The sequence below is a fragment of the Petaurus breviceps genome, unplaced genomic scaffold (assembly GCF_028583685.1).
Source record: "Petaurus breviceps papuanus isolate PSGF00001 unplaced genomic scaffold, PetGlider_PUasm1.0 90591, whole genome shotgun sequence".
In the NCBI taxonomy this organism is placed as follows: domain Eukaryota; kingdom Metazoa; phylum Chordata; class Mammalia; order Diprotodontia; family Petauridae; genus Petaurus; species Petaurus breviceps.
This window is the reverse complement of record NW_027187280.1, coordinates 1,372,591-1,393,282: the sequence shown is the minus strand read 5'-3', so window position 1 is coordinate 1,393,282 and position 20,692 is coordinate 1,372,591. Positions and strand designations below refer to the sequence as shown.

Sequence of the window (20,692 nt, the reverse complement as noted above, 5' to 3'; positions counted from 1 at the left end):
CTGCGTGGCAAGAACGTAGGTTTGAAATGTTCCTGTGAACATCAAATGAAAGAATGTGTTTGATAGCTTCCTGAAACGCTAAAGCTGTAATACGCACGCTCTCATCCCCCCAATCATGGACTAATGACAGCTTGCGTCTTACAGCTTTAGGGTTTCAGGAAGCTTTCAAACACATTCTTTCATTTGATGTTCACAGGAACATTTCAAACCTATGTTACTGCTCCCATTTCACAGATGAAGATACACAGGCTTAGAGAGGGTAAGTGGCTCCCAGATCAGAGGTCCTTCCATCCACTCCAAGAACAAGCTGCTGCTGGTGTCCCCATGGACTACACGTGCCCCCCTACCTCTCTGGGACTCAACTGAGTGAGGAAAACCCAGGATTCTGCGGATAATCCGCATGAAGTCTTGGAAGAAGGCTCTCTCCCATTCCTAGGAATGCTCCCTCCTGGCTGCCCCCCAGGACAGTGACTGACATTTCCCAGCCCACTGCCCCGAGAAGCGGGGGGGCGCACCAGAGGGAAGGGAACATTCTGCGCCTGCGCTGAAGGGGATGCTTGTGGTACTGAGGAGCAGCGCCCCGGCGTTATGCGCTTGCGTCGGAAGAGGGCTTTCCCCTCACCCCCAGCCCCTCCTTCGTCCAGGTGACCCGCAGCCCTTTCGAGAGAGTCGGGGAGAGACAACATGGCGTGTAAGGGCTGCCCACAGGACTCCCACCCCTTCCCGCTGCGCTCAGGTCGGGGCCGAACTACCTGCAAACGTCGCCATGGCCGCGTCGCCTCCGCCGCTGCTGCCGCCACCGGAAGCCCCAACGCCTTCCCCTCCCCTCCCGTTCCCTTCCCTCCCTTCCCCTCCTGTTTAGCGTTACGGGCCGAGGACCCGCTCCCGAGCCGGGCCTGGCGTCAGTGTTCGCCTGAGTTCCGCGCATCTTGAACCCCAAAGGCCCCCCCTGCGCCTCCCCGTCAGGGTCCCCCTACCCCTTTCCTCATCCGTACCCAATCCTGTCTCGGGGTCCTGACTTGCCCAGGCATTATTTTCAGCCCTGGAGAAGACGAGATGTAACGCGCGACAACCTCCGCGAAACCTGGTTCTTTTTCGTCAGGCACTGCATCGGACAGCCCTAGGGGAGAGGCAACGTGCCCCGCATGCGTATGCGGGAAAGTCCGAGCCTCGAAAGCCGGCTCTCCATTATCTGCGGCTGTCTGAAGGTTGTGTAGAGAACGAGGAGTGCCTCGCGGAGCCGGTGCGTGGTCGGTTGCCCATATCGGTAATGATGTACCCTTAGGGACTTAGAGAAAAAAAGCTTGCACAGCTACTTGGCCAGGGGTACAGTGGATGTGAAGCCAGGAAGACTCGAGTTCAAATGCAGACTCAGACCCGGAGTAGCTTTGTGATCCTGGACAAGTCCATTTACCACTGTCTGCCTCAGTTTCCTCATCTGCAAAATAGGGATAATAATAGTACCTACCTCCCAGGGTTTCGAGAATCAATGTTTATTATCTTCCCCTACTGCATAGCTGCTTCTGCCAAACTGGACCACTTACCTTCCCTAAATACAACTTCTGTTTTCTGGCTTCCATGCTTGCTGCTCCCCTCCAGGAAGCCTTTCTTGGCTCATTTCAACCAACAATGAATCTCCGTACAGTGATAACCCATTTCCTTTCTGCAGGATCACTCAATCACAGAAGCTTAGAGCTGAGGAAGGACTCTTAAGTGCTCTCACACTCAGAAGCCGTTTAGTTCAATCCCTACCTGCACAGGAATCAAAGTGCGGAGCTAGATAAAATTTTTGCAAGTTACCAGTAATCATGCCTAATTAGGGGGGAAAAAAACCTCATTAAAAGACTTTGCAAAATTGAGTTACAGCATGGAGGAAAAGCATAAGAGCACGTACATAGTATTTTGAAATCCATTTGCTTTCTTATGACAAAATACTTGGAAGGGTATTTGACCTAAAAGTAAAGGTGGCCTTTTTTCTTAGTGATAATACATATGAAGCAAATTCATTTTACAACAAAAATTTCCTCCTGAAAAGTGTGTATTTGATGGATAATCTCAAAGAGCCTAGTACTCTAAATAATGCAAAATCATTATTAAGAGTTTAAATTCATACTCTGATCCAGAAAGATAAAGTGATTTGTGAGAAATTCAGAGCTATAGATAGTAAATTTACGAAATATTTTGTATTTTTCTCAATTTTAAGAAATATCTGCCCTGTAAATTAAATAGAAAAAATGAAGTCTTATCAAATTTGACCATTAGAGAGAATTATGATTTTATTTTCAAAACCTAGATATTTCTTAATATGAATGAAAGTGGAACTCATTTTTATAGGCAAATGATAAATTTGATCTTATTCCATCTCTTTTTTTAAAATGGAATTTATTGTAACATGTAATGAAGCAGTAATGACTTCTGTGGAGTTTCTGCTTTATAGTCCTATACAGAGCACAATGTGACTGAATGCATTTATAAAAACCAAAATAAAACAACAGCACAATTAGGTACATAATCCCACTTTAAAATCTCTCTTGATAGCTGGATGAATTTCTTCCATTGCTGAATTATCTTCTCTGTATACTTTAATGGTTTTATCAGTTTCTTCAGTGAGTAATGACTTCCAGACTGGTCAAAGGTACGTGCAAATATTCCAGATTCACTGTCCAAAGATCCAGGCTGCACAGCTGCATGTACTTTCTGGAAACTGTAGCCAGTTCTCTAGTCCCAAAGATGAATAGTGCCATTATACCCTCTAGATACAAGCACTCTCTGAATTCACAGTTAGTGTATTAATGATAGCACTATGATGAGATAGGTTTTAAATGAAGTTTCCATCAGGGAATTTCCACTGTTTAATATAATCTGAAAAACCAATGCAAGTGTGTAATGTCTTAGATGCAAAACCACTGCTCTGATTTTTTTTTGGCGGGGGGGGGGAAAGGGGATTTGTTAACATGACACATTTTTCCTGCAAATAAGTCCAATAATCATATTGTCCTGTTGTGGCTTCCTGTTATGAGCTGTGGTTCTGCAGCTTGACACTTTACTATAGCCTCTGCATTTGTCCTGCCAATGTGTATACAGTGGCTCTTGTTCTCACATCCCATATCAGTGTAGTTGAATCTCTTCTACAAGTCACAAGTATATCAGTTGTTGGGTGCAAATCCAAACCATAAACTGCACTTAGATGTCCTAGATAATGTCTGAAAACCTTACTGTATTCTAGATCCCAGCACTTCCCCAGTTTATCTTCTCTACGGAAGAGGTGTGGATTCCTTGCACTTACTATCATCCACTGTATGGTACTGATATGTACAGTCAATGACAATTTCAATTTGCCACTACCCAAGTCCCAGATTTTTATAGTCCTATCAATAGAACCAGTAACAAACTACTGATTTCCAGGTTCTGCTGCAAGACATTAAACTCAGCCTGTCTGTCCACTGTTGACTCTGTATGGTTTTCATGGTGGATGCCACTGTGGTTTAGTGCCTTTTTGGGCAAATTTGCAGCATTCTTGGTGCCACTAGTTTCCATCATAGCCATAGTTAATCCAGTGGCTGTGAATGTTCAGGAAGCCCAGCATGTCCGTAAGTATCACCTACATTAGCTGAAGTATTTGTATATATCCTGGATTTTGAAGGAGGCAGGGCCACAGCTAAAGGCTGTGTATTGAATTCACCTGGTATGCTTTGAATCTTACTATCTGCATTCAAAACCACACCAGGTCCTGGTGGTTATGGATGTGTACTAGTCACTAAATATTCAAGTTCTTGTCCTTCATTGGCAGGATACTGTTTATGCTCATATACATCCACTACACCCTGACAGCCTTTCTCTATATGATTTTTCTTCAAAATAGGCATTTGCAACCCAGGCCTATACTTGGTATGAAGTTTTCCAGACATCTTCAGCTTGTGACTCTCTTCATCCAACTGTACTGGCTTTGCATTATCAGCCACAAACATGTTATGGGTCCCCTTCAATGATCTGAACACAGGTGTGTGCACAGAATATTTCTCTATCTCCTCCACCATGATGCCAACCACTTGGCTCCCCTCAACCCCATTCCCCCTAGCCCCTGCCCCCACCCTCCAGCTCCAAAGACCAGATGGAACTCCCACTACACAGACTGCCCCATTCCTTCTGGCATCTGGAAGTTCAGACATCAGATATGACATAAATGGCCTTTGGTGCCAGATGTGATGTAATGGGCACATTCCCATTGAACGATCTTACACCATCTAAGAACTTGTGATGGGTATATAACCTATATCAGATTGCTCACCATCATGGGGAGAGAGAAAAATTTGGAACTCAGAATCTTATAAAAATTGAATGTTGAGGGGCAGTTAGGTGGCACAGTGAATAGAGTACCGGACCTGGAGTCAGGAGGACCTGAGTTCAAATCCGGCCTCGGACATTTGACACTTACTAGCTGCATGACCTTGGGCAAGTCATTTAACCCTAATTGCCTTGGCTTTCCCTCTCCAAAAAAAAAAAAAACAAATGTTGAAAATTGTCTTTACATGTAATTGGAAAAAGTAAAATACTACTTACATTTTAAGAAAAATAACTTGTGATAGCACATTGAAACAAGCATTAGAACCTAAAAATCTTATGGCTTTGATTCTAGGCAAATAAAGAACTCTCCGATTTAGCAAACAAAATAATTTAAATTTTATTACCCTTCATAACATCTTTTTTGTGTGTGAATCAGGGATTCTCCTGTAGCTATTACAAAAACAGTATCTATTTCAATAGTGAAAAAGAATTTTGAATACCCTTAACATCAGAGAAAATATATTTTGAGAAACTTTGCCTCAAGAAAGAGCCCACCTACTACATTAATAATATTATGATTATTATTTTATGTTGCAAATGTGAAAATTGTAAAGGATTTAAAGTATCTGTTGCTTTATCTTTACTGTACATTTAAATTTTTTAAAAAATATGATAAAGTATTAACTTCATTTGAATAAAATATAGGCTAAGCAACTTATTAATGTATATTGTTTTTTGAAAAGTGTAAATAGGGGCACTTTTTTTCCTTAATAAGGCTACATAAAGTTTGGAAATCATTGTTCTCCTTTTAGCTGGTGTTATGGAGACACCTGGTGGTAAGATGAAAGAAAAATGCCAGTTACATGCTATCAAAATTGGTTCCCCAAACTAATTTATGGGAGAGAAGAATCTTTATTAAAACAACAGTTATTATGGGAGAGAAGAGTCTTTATTAAAACAACAGTTATTATGGGAGAGAAGAGTCTTTATTAAAACAACAGTTATGGGTAAAGAGCATCCTGATTAAACCCAGGTCCTTATCAAACCCTGACATCGGGTACACAAGGGAGCATGAGCCATGTGCCCTGAAGGCCTTCTTTGGAAATTGCAATCTAGTCAGGGAGGTGCCATCTTTGACTCTTGAGTAGGGCAAGTAGGACAATTAGGTGGCATAGCAGGTTGAACTTTAAGGTGGGGAGACTCAGCTTCCTGAGTTCAAGTCCGACCTCAGACACTTACTAGCCATGTGACCCTGGGCAAGTCATTTAACCCCGTTTGCCTCAGTTTCTCATCTATAAAATGAGCTGGAGAAGGACATAGCAAATCACTCCAGTCTCTTTGCCAAGAAAATCCCGACATGGGGTCATAAAGAATTGGACATGACCAAAACACATGAATAACCACAAAAAAAAAAAAAAACAGGAAGAGAATTGGCTTCTGGACTCACTATTTGACTGAAACTGCTTCCTCCAAGTCTCCCAGTTACCCTCTTTCAGTCCTTTTTGAATTCTTAGCAGTATGAAACAGCCATGAAGAATCTCCTATTTACTGAAACCCTCTCCTTCCTTCCCTTCTGTGGCAGTGCTCTCTTCATGTTCTTTTCTGCTTCCTTCCTTGGCTACACTTAGTCCTATCCCCTAAATATTGGCATTTCCCAAGACTAAGTTTCTTGGCCAATTTATTACTCTGTGTCTCTGACTTTCTTTGGAAGGTTAAGACTCTCTGAAGCCTCTAGGCAACAAAACCTGGGTGGCTTCTCTTCAAGCTTCCCCAAAACAGCTTGCTTGAAATTAGCCAGGACCCACAAGGTGAAGTGACTTCCCTGGTTCCTAGAAAAACAATGTGGCATTACAGAAGCAACATAAATCTTGAAATCAGGAGAATTGAATTTAGATACTAGCTCTGACACAAGCATGTGACTTTAGGAAAGTCAGTTTCTCTCCCTAAGCCTCAGTTTCCTCATCTATAAAATCCCATCTATAAAGTGGGAACAATACTGGTAGCTATCTTAAAGGCTTGTTGTAGGGGCAGCCAGGTAGCACAGCGAGTAAGAGCACCGACCCGGTGTTGGGATGACCTGGGGATCGAACCTGGCTCAGACACTTAGCACCCACCCAGAAACACCTGGCCATGTAACCTTGAGCAAGTTACTTAACCCCAATTGCTTAAAAAAAAAAAAGGCTTGTTGTAAGTAAGGAAAGTGCTTTATCGACATGTGCTATCATAGTGATTATTTTCTATTTTTTTTAAAGACAGGAATGAATCATAAATGCCTCATAAGGGATAAAGAGAGGAATATTTTGAAGTTTATGGAACATGTAAGGTAGGGAGTAAAAGTAGTTATCCTCAAATTGCAAATAAGGAAACAGATGCTGACCAAAGGTGACACAGGTAAATAGGTGGAGGTTGGGATTTAGGGTATGGCATGCCATTTAGTTTAACCTCAAATATCCCCACTTGTGGCTCAGTGGATAGAGTGCCTCGAGTCAGGAAGACTCATCTTCCCTGGTTCAAATCTGGCCTCAGATATTTGCTAGCTTGTGTGACCCTAGGGAAGTCACTTAACCCTGTTTGCCTCAGTTTCCTTCATGTAAGTAGAGCTGGAGAAAGAAATGAGAGACTACTTCATTATCTTTGCCAAGAAAACCCCAACTACCATCATGAAGAGTCAGACATGACTGAACAACAATGTCCCCACTGTCTTCTGAGAAAGTATAGGCATTGACTCTTATGCAGTGCATTAGTGTGGGTTCTAGAATCAATTCAATTGTAGAAAAGATTTGAATTTTAAATGTACTGCAAACTCAAATCAATCAACAAACATTTATTAGCCATCTTCTGCCAGGCGCTGTGGTAGACCGTAGGGGATACAAATTTCAAAATGAAACAGTTCCTAGCCTTAAGGAGGTTACATTCTATCAAAGGAAACAATAATTAAGTACAAAGTATACAAAGTAAAAACAAAGTCATTTTTGTAGACGGCACCTGTAGCTTAGGAAAGGTCTCATTTAGGAACTGGCACTTAAGCTAGGAATTCTAAAAGGCAGAGGTGAGGAAGGAGGGGGAAGGTAGCATGTTATGAATGAGGAACTGTAGGCAGTGTAGTAAACCAAAGAAGAGATGAAGGGAAGTATTGTATAATCAGATAAAAAGGTGGGCTGAATATCTAATTGATTAGATAATGCAGATCGAGGGAGAATAAGAAATTGAGATTGGTTCCATGGCTGTGAACTTGAGTGGCTAGAAGGATGGTCTTATGCTCAACAGAAATAGAAGGTTTGGGAGAGGTGTGAGATTGGGAAAGGGGACATGAGTTCTATTTTAGATAAGTTAAAGTTAAGATGTGTATGAGATGTTCTGTTGGAAAAGCCTAACTGGCCAACTGATGTGGGACTGAAGCTCAAGAGAGAGACTGATGATGAACATACAGATTTGGGAGTTATCTATATAGAGATCAATTTGAAGTTTATGAAACATGTAAGGTAGGTAGTAAAAGTATCCTCAAATTGCAAATAAGGAAAAGGATGAGATCACTAAGAAAGAGGGTGTAGAGTTAGAAGAAAAGAGAACCCAGGGTGGAGCCATAGGGTACAGAGTTAAGGGAGGGGAACAAGAATAATGATCTATCAAGTGAGTAAGATGGCAAAGGTTGGATAAGACAGTAGTTTAACCCAAGTAAGTAGCAAGTCACAACCACTATAGGCCTTAGTTTCCTTTTCTACAAAACTTTTGTGATTGGACCACATAATCTCTAAAGTTTTTCCAGCTCTGAATCTATGATACTATGCAAAGACCTATAGGTCTAGGGAATCTGTTGGATGATCTGGCTCTGTATTCTAAGAGTTCATTGATTCTCATGGCTTCTGCTATCATTAATAATACAGAACTAGCCTGGGGTGGTGGTGTGTGCATGCATGCATGCATGCATGCATATGTGTGTGCGTGTGTGTATGTGTGTCTGTGTTGGTCAGTGGAAAGAGAGGTCACATTGACTGTGGACAAGCCCTAGTAGATACAGGAGTGTAGTTCAGTGGAAAGAGTCCAGAACCAAAAGTTTTACTTGGTTCCCAACCCAGTCCCACTACTAACTTAAGATGTGCCCTCAGGTAATTCACATATTCTTGCTTGGTTTCAGGGTCTGTATCTGTCAAATGAGGGTATTGGGCCAGGTAACCACTAAGGTCCTTTTAGATTCCCATGACTATCAACTGCTTGGGAGCAGGGACTTTTCTCCATGACTGTCCATGAGCATAGAATTTGGCACATACTAGGCTCTTGGGAAATGTCTGTTAAATAGATGAATGAATGAATTTCAAAAAAATCCTGTGTGCCTAGGTTTAGAGAAAACACAATCCCAATGCAATCTGCCTGAGAATCAGGACATATCTGGAGTATCATATCTGGACATATCATATTGCACTCAGTTATGGTCACTACATTTTAGAAGAACATTCATTGATCAGGGCATCTGGAGGAAGTTGATTAGACTGGAGAGGATACTGGGAATCATGCCATGAGAGAATCAGATGAAGGAGCTGAGGATATTTAGCTTGAATAAGAGAAGGCTTAGGGGAGTCAGGGATGCTGTTTTCAAGTGTTTAAGGGACTTTCACTAGAAGAAATATAGAAAAATTGTTCTGGTGGGCCTCATGGCACCAGAAGTAGATGTAAAGGGTGTAAATTGTAGAGAAGCAAATTTCAAATCAATACAAGGAAAAAATTACTGAGTATTACCAAAGTGGAATGGATTTTCTTGTGAAACAGTAAGTTCGCTATCACTGGAAGTATTTGAGTAGTGGTTAGTCATCATGGGTCAGGGATCTTATAGAACAATGGGGGTCAAACTCCAATAGAAAGGAAGTCACTAAGCTATACATTAAGATCCCATCCTGGGGGCATATTGACTTAGAAAACCACATATTAACATCATTTATATTCTATTTTATTTTTATTTATTTTGTTAAATATTTCCTAATTACATCTAAATTTGGTTCAGGGGGCCCTTTGGTCTGTGGGTGGTGTGTTTCACATTTCTCTTGTAAATCAAATTATGGATCAGGCATGAGCTGGATTAGACAACCTCTGAATTTCTGTGATTATGTATGTAGCAGATGTCAGGGAACTTTTGAAAGATTATCTCTCACATGGAGGCAGCATGACTTAATGGTTAGAGAGCTGGCCTTGATGTCAGGAAGACCTGAGTGCAGGTCCTACCTCTGACATATACTATCTGTGTGACCCTGGACAAATCACTTAACCTCTCAGTGACCTAGGCAAATTTCCAGGACTCTAAATTGTAGTGAAGATGTTGAACTGCACTGGTAGAGGGAGTTTCGCCATCTGGGAGTCCCTTACACCAGTAAAATCATAGGTCCAGTCCCTGTTCCTCACTTAACAAGAGGTTGTTACACCCAAAGGTCATCAAACCAGCTTCTTTTGAATTTCAGTTGACTTCATACAACCTTTCAAGTATGCAAAATATCCCTTTGCAGGGCCTAGTGTTGAAGACAAATAGTAGTTAGAATTCCCACCTTCTTCCAGCAGGGGTCACTATTATACCACAGATGGGGTCAGGCAGCCTCTGTTAACGGGCCAGGCTAGTAGAGCTGGAGATATGCCTATCCGTTACCAGATACCACCATCTCCTGGGGACTATGGGAGGCGCAGAGTAAGGAGAACTTAGGTTTAAGGTCTCCTTCTACCTAATAAAGAGCACAGCCAGTTCTTCCTCGCTCCTTTTCCTTCCACCTGTCATTCCCCATCCTCACTCCCCTACCTTCCTCTGGAGTTTGAGGCCCTAACCACGAAGCCCAGATACTTCCTAGCTGTGTGACCATGGGCAAGTCTTCTTCACTTTTCTGAGCCTTATCCTCCTCATCTGTACAACAGGGATAATAATACCTCGAGCACTTGCCTCACTTGGTTGTTGTGAGGTTCAAATGAGATATTCCATTCAAAGCATTTTGCAAATCGTATGAATTCCAGATATTACTACCATTCCTACTATGTGCCCTTTAGAGTGGCAGCATGGCCTTGCACCTGGAAAGCAAGATTTGGAGCAGGGAAAACCTGAATTCAAATTCTACCTTGGCCATACACTGACTATATAACCTTGGGAAAGTCATTGAAAATCTCAGTGCTTATGCAACTTTCTAAGATTATAAATTGCAGAGAATATGTCGGCCTGTACTGATGAAGGGAATTTCTTCACCTAGCTGCCAGGTATTACCTAGCTGAGAGGTGCCAGTGACTATCTCAAATAAGGATACAGTGGGAGGGGGAAGGAATTTCCTATCCAATGAAATCACAGCTCTAGACCATTCCTATTCCTCTGCATTCTATGAGAATCTCTAGGCAAGACTGAGGAATGGACAGTGCAAAAGCTGCACTGATATCCATAAAGCATTTAAATAACCTGAGGAAGGCTTCCAACATGTTGGAGGGATAATGTTAGGGAGGATTTATGGGAGACGTGGACAAGACTTGTAGAAGGTAAGAAGGTGTGCATAGGTTGTGATCTGTACCCGTGGTGGTGGTGGGGGACACCTTCTGGGTAGAGATTATATAGCAAATCAATGAATGAGCACTTATTAAGTGCCTACTGTGTTCCAGGCACTGTGCTGAGGACACAAAGACAAATAATGAAACAATATGTATTTGCAGGGAGCTCAGATTCTTTAGTATCTACTAAAATATCAGAGTAAGTACTCTGGGCAAGCCCAGTCTGTTTCTGGCACTTTGGGGATGCAAAGGGAGATACCTTTACAGCCTTTTCTGTCATGAAGCATATGATCGGGAAAAAACATAGAATGATACAATTATAAACTGAGAGTTAAAAGGGACCTTAGATATCACCTAGTTCAGCTCCTTCCATTTTACAAATGAGGAAACCGAAGCCCAGGGAGGTTAAATGACTTGCCCAAGGTCATATGCATAAGGTCACAAGCTGCAGAGGTAGGATTCAAACCCAGTCTTCTCACTCCAGAGTCAGTACTCCTTCCACTGAACTATACTGTCTTCTACACGCATATCAATCAACATGCATTTATCAAACACATCTAGCCTGAGATACTTATTGGCTAGGTGATGCTGGGCAAATCACTTAGCCGTTGTCTGCCTCAATTTCCTCATCTGTAAAATGGACATATAATAGCAGCTGCCTCCCAGGATTGTTCTGAGGATCAAATGAGATATACTTGTAAAGCACTTTGTAAATCTTAAGGCACTATATAAATGCTAGCTAGCTAGTTAGTAGTAGCAGTTGTAGTAATAGTAGTGGTTTTATCATAAAATAATAGTTTGATAATATTTAATAAACATTTCAAATGCTATTTATTATTAATAACTATATTTAATGACATATTAATGTTATTTAATGTTTATTGGTAGTAGTATTTATTAATATTATTTAATAATAATAATAGTAATAATAGCTTGGTATTGGGGATATAAAGACAAAAGCTAGATGTACATAGAAGCCAAAAAGCAAGGGATCCATGTATAGGAATTCCCTTCTCTAATGTAATAGATTAAGTTATGGGGAGTTGCTTGAGATACAGAAAGGTTAAATGACTTGCCAGGGTCATTGAGCTAGTAAGTCTCAGAGCTAGGCTAGGATCCTAGATGTTCCTGACTCCAAACCCAAAACTCTGTTCACTAAGCCAGAATGCATTCTCTATTCACAGACATATACATGTAAACACATTTACATGTATATGTCTGTGAATGTTCTTGAAATCACCCAACTTAAATAATAATTCAATAACTCATGCTTACACAGGGTGTTCCAAAAATTTAAGTTGTTTTAAGCTATTAAGCTTTAAAGTTTGTGAAGCACTTTCCTTGCAACAAAACCATGAGGTATGTAGAACAAAAATAACTATCTCCACTTTATAGAAGAGGGAACTGAGACATTCAACTGAGAATGTCATTAATGGCATACTAGTGTTATTTAATGTTTATTAGTAGTAATATTTATTAATGTTCACATTAATGTGATCATATTGCTACCAGATGAGGTGATAGCTGAGCCCAGGTCCCTTGACATCTGGTCCAGAACCGTATCTACTATACCACACTGTCTCCCAGGGGGAAATTACAGTATAAGACAATACAAGAATAATTGACAAGGTAGTATAAGACGGTGGCCAAGGGTAGGATTCGGCCCTTAGTGTGGCCCTTTGACTGAATCCAAACTTCACAGAACAAATCCCCTTAATGAAAGGATTTGTTCTGTAAAACTTGAACTCAGTCAAAAGGCCACACCCGAGGACCTAGAAGGCCAATGTGGCCTTGAGGCCTTAGGTTCCCCACCCCGATCTAGTGTATTTTTCTCCTATCTTTATTTTATAGAGGAGGAAACTGAGGCCCAGAGATGGAAAGTGATGTGATGGAGGTCATACTGACATAGAAATTCAGAGTTGGAAGGAATCACTGAGGCCATCAAATCCAACCTACACCTGAAAAAGGACCCCCTCTACAAAATGAAAGAATGGAAAATGCATTTGTATAAAGCACTGTGTTAAGTTGGGGGTACAAATAGAAAAGCAAGATACATTCTACTCTTAAGGAGTTCACATTCCAATGGAGGAAACAACACAAATGAAGATTTTAGCTCCCAGTCAGATGGAAAAGTTCTATGGACCTTAAGGTGCAGCGGCAAAGCCAATGATAAGGCTTCATCTTTCATTTTACTTGGACTGATAAAATCATATCAGTTTCTGACATGAAGTCATTTCCTTTCTGGGTCTTTAATAGCTGTGGCTATAGTATTTGCAGAAGCGGCTGCCAAGCTGCATCTCCACGGGTGTTACTTCCCAGGATGATGACTAGACCCTGGGCTAGAAGCATTGCTATTCCCAAGGCTCTTAGGTTCAAGGTCCTGGGCTGCCTCCATCAGGATCTGAGGAATGGTGGTCCAGGTGGTGGTAGCAACACATACTGCTTCCCCTCTCTCTGAAGGTTGCCTCGCTGCTTCAGCTATGACGCGGTCCTCCTGTCCAGCACTCTTACCACAGTATTTAGAGGATCACAGTCTGGCAAAGGAGAGTGAAGGGCGATGTGACCCCAGATGTTTTCAACACCTACTAGTAGAAAGGAAGCCAGGGAGCCCCTGTCAGGCTGGGATCTGAGACTATCCTGCTTTTTTCTCTCCTCATTGCTTCTCTTGCCCATCACTAATTTCATGCCAGTTTTCTTTCCTAGTCACAGTGGCTCACTTAACCTCTACTCATTCCTATCATCTTTCTTATATCTTGTCTGAGTTACTCTTCCATTCTTTATATCAGCCCTGAAATAGTATACGGAGCTGCTCCTATGACAGAAAGATGGCAGTGTGGTACCAGAGGAAGGGATCTGGACTGAGAGGCAAAAGACCTAAGTGTGAATTCTGATTCTGCCTCATAATCACTATTCAACCTTAGACAAGTCATTTCCCTTCTCTAGAATTCAGTTTCATGCTTTGTAAAGTTAGGGGATTTGGACTAGATGACCTTTAAATCTCTGACATTCTAAGATGCCACTAATCCTCTGATGATGGAGACCTTTGGTGGGGGAATGGTTTGCACTGAACCATTCATACTTTCTCATACCTCTTCAGACTCTATTTTCCAAATAGCCATAAGGAATTATAAGGACTATATAGGTACCTGCCTAGCTGATTCCCATGGGAATGAAACCCATGGTCTTGGATTCCTTAGCAAAATGTTTCAGCTACTGTGCCAATGTGACATGGCCCTGATAATAAACTATTAAGAATAAAATCCTCTTAGTTCTAATATAGGAGACCCCAAAAGACCAGATCATGAATCAGTGAATTGCTAAGCTGGATGAGATCTCACAGACTATCTAGTTCAACACAGAGAAAAACAGGGAACCTCCTCTATCTACATCTAGCCCCCAGTTGGATGCCTCCAATGAAGGGGAGCCCTCTGCCTTCAGAGCCTGCCCATTCTGTTTTGGGGGGCAATTCTAATTATTAGGATGTTTTTCCTTATACTGAACTGAAATCAACCTCAGCAACTTCCACCCATTGTTCCTCTTTCTGCCCTGTAGGGCCAAGCAAAGCAAATGTAATCCTTCTTCTGCATGACAACCCTTCAAATACTTGAAGGCAGCTACCCTGTCTCTCTTTAGTCTTCTCTTCTTCAGGCTAAACATTCTTCATTCCTTCAACTGGATCCCTGTGTGGCATGGTTTCCTGTCCTCTTTCTGTCCTAGTTATTTTTCTGGGGACCCCTTTCCTCAAAGGTGGTACCCAATACTGGATGTAGCATTCCAGATGGGTCTGAGCAGTGTTGCCAAGTCTATTCAACCTCTCCCTCCTCCTTGACACCCTCCACAAAGCCTAGCATTGCCTTGCCCCTGGAACTGACTCTGAAATATCAACTGTGAACCAGCACCCCCGCCCCCATCTACCTTCACCCCCCCACCTCCAGGCATAGAACAGCTCAAATATATTATACATATTAAAAGAATATATTCTCTAGGAGCCCTGAAGGGGATAATGAAACCTATATATACATCTATATATTTATACACAATAGATTGGCTGGGAAATGCTCTGAAAATCCTTCCAGCTGTGACAGCCCTTTGAAATATGGCACACTCACAACGCCTCCCCCACTGCTGGCTGGTTGGAGACATTAAAGATTTAAAAAAGAGGGAGAGAGAGAGAGAAAGAAAGGGAGGAAAAAGGAGGTGGCTTCTTCTGCCTCCTGTGGCCCTACGGCAATCTGTGTTTATATATTAAACCCACTCATCACCTAATCAAGCCCACTCTCTCCCCCTCCCCTATCTGCCCTCATGGGGGCCATCAGGCTGCCTGCAGTGTTCCAAGCATCCTTTCACCGATTTCCCTGAATTTGAGGGACTGAGACTCACAAGGAGGGGGGTTAGGGAAGAAGGGTTGAAAATGGGGGTGTGGGGCACCTGCTGATTTTACATAGAGGTGAGAGAGGTGACTAGTTCTGAAGAAGACAGGGTTGGGCCCTAACACATAGACTCTCCAGCCTTGAGGTGGGCAACAACAGCCTGTATTCCTCTAAAAATCAGCCTGCATTGCATGTCTGGCCAGCATGCCATAGGTTGCTAATCCCCATTATATAGCCTTTTAGGGAGAGACTAAATATGTGTGTTTTAGGAGGAGAAATGAAGTTGGAAGAAGGCACAAGGTGAGGTGTTTGTGTGTGTGTGTGTGTGTGTGTGTGTGTGTGTGTGTGTGTGCGTGCGCGCGCGTCTGTGTGAGCTTTCATCTCTGCTGGTTGAAATCCTCTTTCTTCAAGGTTCAACACAGATGGTACTTCTTCCATGAAGCTTTCCTTAATCTCCCCAGCTGAAAGTACTCTCTCTCCCTCTCCAATCTCTCCTTTGCTCCAGTCACATTCTATTGTGTATCATACTTATCTGTGTACAAGTCTTATTTATCCCCTCAAAGATTCTATATACCTTGAGAAAATGGACTGTACACTAAAAAAAAAACCAAACATTGATGCTTTTAATTTTTTGCATTGCTATCACTTTGAAATGTTCCACCCCTCTTCCCTAAAAAAGAACCCACCCTCGAAACAAAGAAGTATAGCTAAACAAACTAGGCCAAGATTTTGGCCATATCTGACAGTACTTTGCTCATTCTGACTTATAGATCACCAGTTTTCTGGCAGACGAGACAGGTCTGTTTCACCATCAGAGCTAAGGACTGGCATTTTTCATATTTGTATACACAAGACAAGACCTCATACTTAATAGTAGGTATATAATGAACATTGAATTGAATTGACCTCGGCTGAATTGGGAAGGCCTGAGGTATTTCTTCTTCTCTGATTTAATCATTCAGTCATCGAACATTTATTAAGCACTTACTGTGTTTAAAGTACACACAGCTTAGTACTGGGAGGAACACAAATTTAAAGGGAGCACAGTTCCTGCATTCCTGGAGTCATAAAGGGAGAAGATCTGAGAACAGGTGAAATGCACAATATTAAATAAATGCATTAGAGAGATGGAGAACAAAATGCTGCATGAGGAGTGAGCTTCATGGAGGCATTTGAGTTGCACTTTAAAGGTAAGGTAGGAATTCAGTAGGCAAAGAGGCAGAAGGACATTCTAGGCCTAGGGAATAGCATGGGCAAAGACATGTTGGAGGGACAGAGAATTAAAAAAAAATGTTTTTCTTTTAAAAAAAATATTTATTTATTTTTAGTTTTCAACATTCACTTCCATAATGAGACAGAGAATTTTTCCAGTATGGCTGGAGCATCAAGTACATGGAAAAGAATAACAAAAAAAAAGGCACGATAGATAAAGGATCCCAGGTAAGGTGAATGTCCTGCAAAAGAGCCTGAACTTTTCTCAGTAGAATATAGGGAACCATTGACAATTAGTCAGGCATGTAGTGACTGGTCTGGGAGGTTTCTGAGTTAAACAGTTTAGCAACTCAAGGGAATCAAATTTCTCCCTTCAGGTATGGTATTTCAAGCTCTCTTCCTATGGGTAGCTATCAAAACCTTCTCCCTAGAATAGTTATGGTAAAGACATTTGCACTGAGGAGTAAATAGCAGATCACAGCAAAGACCTCCCTTTTCTAGGGAATTTACCTCTTAAGTCCAGGGGACTTAAAATTAAGGGAATGAATCTGCAATGGTAGCATTTTAGCTAGTGGTAGGGAGTTAGCTTTTGGGGGCAAGGGTCCCTCTACCTCTGAAATCACCATCAGTATCTAATCTACTTATTATTAAGTGGTAGTATTTCTAGACTATGTTTGGAGAGGTAATGTCCACTCCCAGACTCAGGTACACCCTCCCTCCAGATATCAACCCACACAGCCTCTCCTACCTTTCCTTGAACCCCTATGTATACAGAGGTCCCAGAGCAGCAGCTGGAAATAATACAGGTTAAGTGACCTGCCTAGGATCACACAAACATTATCTCATGCTGACTCATTTCTTTAGCATTTTTCCATTGACAAACCATTGTCTTTGCAAAAACCCCATGAAGTAGAGCATGACTAGCAGAGAGGACATTGTTCCCAATCTGTAGGTGAAGAAGTGAGGACTCAGAGATGCTTTGTGTCAGCTAGTGCCAGAGCAGAGGCTGAGGCTTGAACGTTGAGGCTTGAACCTTGAGAGGTATTCGGATTTCAAGGCTAGTTTTGACTGCCACAAAAAGGTTCTCTCCTGAGAGAACCATTCTACCCATCCTTCGAGACCTAACTCAAAGCCTATGTTCTCTAGGAAGCTGCCCCTAATTACTCCATCCTATACTGCTGTCTGCTCTAGCGGACAGTTCTGGGTCATACATTTATGCCTGATTCTGTTCAGCTGGTTCTATTGACAGCACAAGTCATGGAGAGGTATCATGAAGTAGGGAATTGTGGGGAAGATTTTGAGTTAGGAAAACCTGGGTTTCAAATCCAGCCTCTAATGCTTAGAAGCTTTGGGCCCATGAGCTTGTCAAGTCCTCTTTTAGCCTTAGTTTCCTCATCTGTAAAATGGAAAATAATAATCATTATAGGATTATTGTGAGACTCAAATGAGATAATGCCCAGAAAGCTCTTGTATGACTTCAAGAACTAAAGCTATATCAGTTATTACTAGATGCAAAAATCCTGTCTCTCCAAATAGTCCGTGGGCTCCTTCAGGACAAGAACTGAGCTTTCTCCACTTCCATGTCCCCCACAGCACTGAGGACTGAAGAGATATGCAATAAAGACTTGTCGAAATGAAATATATACTTCCCACCTTTACTCAGCCTCCAGGGCCCCCTTTTCTGCGCCTGCCTCAATTAACCAGTCAAAGGAATATTTATATATGCTGTTATCAGTGGACAAGCCTACTGTGGGTCCAGCCCTGAGAAGAGGACTAATAGTAACCTCCACTTATATGGTGTACTGGATTTTCTAAGATTTAGAGGTATTTCTGGGTCATGTGACCATCAAGATGGAGGATTAGCCATTTTCTCTCATCCTTACAACCTCTCGAGCAATTTCAGCTACCTCTACAGTCTAGGACACCCAGGGATCCAAAAGAAGTTTTGGGTTTTGTTTTCATCCCATGAATTGGTGTGTATGTTGAGCTCATTCAGCACCCTCCTACACTGCTCACTATGCCAATGGCAGCAGGGTTGCACTAGCAGGCCCAAGGATTTGGACAGATAGCTAGTGCTGTGACAGCACGCCAGGCTGAAACAGCAGGCCAGCACTGCAGCAGGGAGTATTCAGTGCTGCGAAAGATGTCTGTAAGAGAGTGGAGGAACAGAAGGAAAGGGCAAGGGAAAGTCTGAGTTTGATATAGAGCTCAACCCCACATCCAAATCCCCATTTCCTCCCAGAGCCTAGGAGACCCAAAGTACAGAAATCAGTTCCATAGTACCAGCACGGAAGCTCTCTGAACTGTTGTTGCCAGGCCACAAAAATGAGAAACAGAGGGAGCAGGACAAAATGCCAAGATAGGACATTGTATGTGGGGGTGGAGGGAGGGAGGGGGGCTGTGTGATACTGAGGGTGAGGACTTAGCATCTAGCTCAGGTCTGTTCTGTCCCTCAAAAGTCACATGGGGCAGAGACTTAGGCTGGTGAACCAAGAATTGCCCAGTGTGGGAAGAGGCTAAGATGCTTTGAGATCCAGCTTTCAGGAAACCACCATCAGAGGAGAGGGAGTCAGAAAATGAGCAATGAGAAAATAAGGAGAAAAAAAGACTAAAATTACCAAAATCTCCAGAAGAAGACAATTCAAAGACCTTGAACATATGCAAATATATCAACAGGGAAAATATTAACAGCGGAAGGAAATGTGTCTTCCAGATCTAGTAAATGAATTAAAGCACCTATGAATAAATACTGCAAAACAAAGGAAAACAATTTAACACTCGACGAAACAGAAGACCCTGTGGAATTTGAGGAGAACATGGAACTACAACACACTGTTCATTAATGTTTTTAAAAGAGAAATGAGGATGAGAGCAGAATTTATAAACTTTACAGAAAACTAAATGAACAAGATAAATTTATCTGTGATGGCAAGTCTCACCAATGAAACGAGAGAGAGGACAATAAATTAGTAATACAAATGCATAGAAGTGAAGGACAATCTAGAAGAAGAGAAGCAAAAAATAATGGCCTTAAAATAAAACATGCTCACTATGAAAACAACATTGATTGTGAAGAAAGGATACATAGAGATAATCTGAGTGTTCTAGGTTTCCCAGAAGAATACAGTAAAACAAAAACCTGAACATCATAATGTAAGAAATAATACAAAAGAACTGCCTAGAACTTCTAAAGAGAAAATGAAATTCTAATTGAAAGAATTCCTAGATCATTTCTGGAAAAAACTCAAAGGAGCAAACTCCAAGACATGTAGTGGTTGACTTTAATGATTCAATACAGAAACAAGTTCTGTAAGTGATCCAGAGAAAGACCTTCAATACATAGAAAAAGAAATTAGAATAATACAAAACTATTCTGCACCCACTACTAAGTGCAGGAGAGAACAGAACATTGTATTTCAAAGTGAAATAAATGTCAGGATGCAGCCCTGGGTGACTTAGGCCTCAAATCTGAAATTAACCATAAATGAAAAAAGATGGACATTCAACAACAGAGGGGCATTTGAAACATTCTCAGAAAGAAAACTAGACCTGAAAAGATTATTTGCTTCTTAAACACCCCAAACAACAGAAATGTAGTGAATAGGATGAATAAGAAAGGGTGAATAAATCCAACTGCCAAGGACAGCAATGGAGTGACAGCAGAGAGATCAGTAAAAGATTTCTTTCCAGTCAAAAAGTTCACAAAAAGACAGAGGTGACGGTGGAAGTCAGATAGTGATAACAATAAAGAGGTGGGCATCATGGACAGACTCTGGTGACACCCTGATTACAAGTGAATCAATGTTTTTTGGTAGCACTATGTTACAAGATAGAAGGATACAGAGAAGGGGGAGAGCAGGGAGGTAGAGAGCAGTGTGTGAAAATTTGGTCCTTGAAAGGACCATTCTTCTGTGGGGGGGGGGGGGGAGTTGGAACTCCTAGGAACAACTGGCACCTGGGAGAGTGTGAGGGGATACCATATAGATCAGTGATGGGTTGCATAATCAGGGACGTTAGTTGGGGGCAGATCTTACCACGGGGCAGTGTTTTTTCTGTCACCTGAAGGAATTAGCATTGTTCTGGGAGTGAGTCATAATGAAAAAAGGGAATCCTTAGGGCAAGCTCTACAACATAGTGGTAGAAATTCTCTAGATGGGAGAATGTAGAATAGATACCTGAAGTTTTGATTGCATGAGGAATACAGAGAATAAAGACTAGGTAATTATAGGAGTCAATCAGAGAATGAGGGACTAGAGTAGACAGAGAGGATGGATAATGAGGAGAGTGAGAAAAACCCTCTCTGGAAGGGGATGTAAAAAAACCCA

General features: G+C 41.8%; 1 protein-coding gene, 1 long non-coding RNA gene and 1 pseudogene across 4 annotated transcripts in view; 1 reads left to right on the top strand and 2 right to left on the bottom strand.

Annotated features, from left to right (window-relative positions):
* Positions 1 to 1,122, bottom strand: part of BLCAP (BLCAP apoptosis inducing factor) — a 12,493-nt gene extending 11,371 nt beyond the window's left edge. The window contains exon 1 of one of the 2 annotated variants that reach the window (XM_069063524.1): positions 996 to 1,122. The gene's annotated coding sequence lies outside the window, so the exon portion shown is untranslated. Of the gene's footprint in view, positions 1 to 752; positions 911 to 995 lie in introns of those variants that run through there. The other variant, XM_069063522.1, reaches the window with a different exon arrangement.
* On the top strand, positions 1,118 to 12,978 carry LOC138142499 (uncharacterized). Of its 2 annotated transcripts, none has more exons than XR_011163442.1 (3): positions 1,118 to 1,243; positions 3,863 to 4,000; positions 12,637 to 12,978. It is a non-coding gene; the product is annotated as an uncharacterized lncRNA (long non-coding RNA). The 2 variants fall into 2 exon arrangements; XR_011163441.1 differs by having other exon boundaries at positions 1,150 to 1,267.
* Positions 2,501 to 4,037, bottom strand: LOC138142498 (pleiotropic regulator 1-like; annotated as a pseudogene).
* Positions 12,979 to 20,692: the final 7,714 nt, after the last annotated feature.